We start from the raw sequence: 1,645 nt of genomic DNA, 5'->3' as shown, positions 1-1,645 counted from the left end.
TTTTTAATGTTTCAAAAAAGTACCTCAGATGTGTGTAACTTCTAATTTGTGCTGATTTATATTTAAGGTAACAATTCAATACATAGGCTAAAATCATATTTATTAATATTAATAACATGACAATATCTTAGTTAATACATACCCAGCTAGGGAAAAAAAAAATATATATATATATAAAAGCACTGATGTTCATTTACTGAAGTGGTATTCAGGACCTGTGAATAAATTACTGAAAAAATTACTGCAAAATAATAATAATAATTTCATCACGGCTATAATAACATCCTCAACAAATAAAAAATAGATAATAAAGTTTGATTAATATGTACGTACAGTACCGGTCAAAAGTTGACATTTCAGTTTTTAATGTTTTTGAAAGAAGTCTCTTATGCTCATCAAGCTGTACATTTATTTGATCAAAAATACAGAAAAAACAGTAATATTGTGAAACAGAAAAGAAAAAAAAATTATAGTTCTTTCTGTATTTCTGATCAAACACACAGGTAACAGGGTGGATCTCAAGAAAACATGCTCAGGTCATATTTCATAGGGAAAAAAAGAAAGAAGCCTTTTTATTCTTATTATATTTTCATTACTATAAATGGTTAATTTTAAATATAACATTTAAATCAGCATAAATTAAAGGCATTATTTATTACCATAAGGTTTTTCTTACAATACAATTTAAACAATACATCTGAATACATATATTTTGAAATTTTTTATTCATATTGGTTTGCATTGAATTAATTGTCATGAAATTAATGACAATGCAAAACAAATAAAAAAATATTTTATAATAAATAAATAGAATTAATATGAATTTGGGGGATAAAATGTACTGTACAAAAATGGTTAATGGTTTTAAAAATAGTAAAATACATATATTTTTAAATAGAAAAATATTTAGAATTTCAATTTTGATATATAGTTCATTATATTCTCTTTCATTAGTATACAACATTAATTATAAATACTACATGTTTATCTACATCAGCATAAATTAAATGCATTACATACTACTATAATGTTTATTTTTTACGTTTAATATATATTCTGATAATATTCTATTGCAATTTATATGTTTTTAATAATACTTTTTTTTACATTAAATTAACGGAAATTTGGTGATTAAATGTGCTTTATTATAATAATGACAATACAGCATTAATTTTCTTAATGTAAAATATTATTTTTATTTATATTATAATTTATTATAAAGTAATTTTTATTCTTGTTAGATTTCCATTAATATAAACATTAATTATAAATTTTACACACAGATGTTTGCATAAGCATAAAGACATCAAATATTACCATGTTTATTTTTTACAAAACAATTTAAGTAATATATGCAAAATAGCATTAAATTAGTGAGAATATTAAATAGTATTTTTCCATCAAAGCCATCAACACAATGTCTAATGAGGCAAAATGACTGGATATGAAGCTCTTTTGAAGTCTAATAAGTCTTTTTAGTCATATTTGTAGTGATGCCTAATGACAGTGTGTCCCTCTAGTGGCGTCAGCGACACATTACACACACACTCACACACACACAAACACTCACACACAAACACACACACTCAAACACTCACACACAAACACTCACACACACACACACAAACACTCACACACACACACA

At 24.2% G+C, this 1,645-nt stretch overlaps 1 protein-coding gene across 1 annotated transcript in view; it reads right to left on the bottom strand.

The window, feature by feature from the left end:
* The window catches only part of LOC107727897 (WD repeat-containing protein 70-like), a 92,162-nt gene that overhangs the window by 78,077 nt on the left and 12,440 nt on the right, over positions 1–1,645 (bottom strand). The gene's annotated exons all lie outside the window — the stretch shown is intronic.

This window comes from Sinocyclocheilus rhinocerous, unplaced genomic scaffold (assembly GCF_001515625.1).
Source record: "Sinocyclocheilus rhinocerous isolate Xijiao unplaced genomic scaffold, SAMN03320098_v1.1 scaffold42, whole genome shotgun sequence".
Classification (NCBI taxonomy): Eukaryota; Metazoa; Chordata; class Actinopteri; order Cypriniformes; family Cyprinidae; genus Sinocyclocheilus; species Sinocyclocheilus rhinocerous.
The sequence above is the reverse complement of the archived record's forward strand: the minus strand, read 5'-3'. Positions and strand labels throughout refer to the sequence as shown.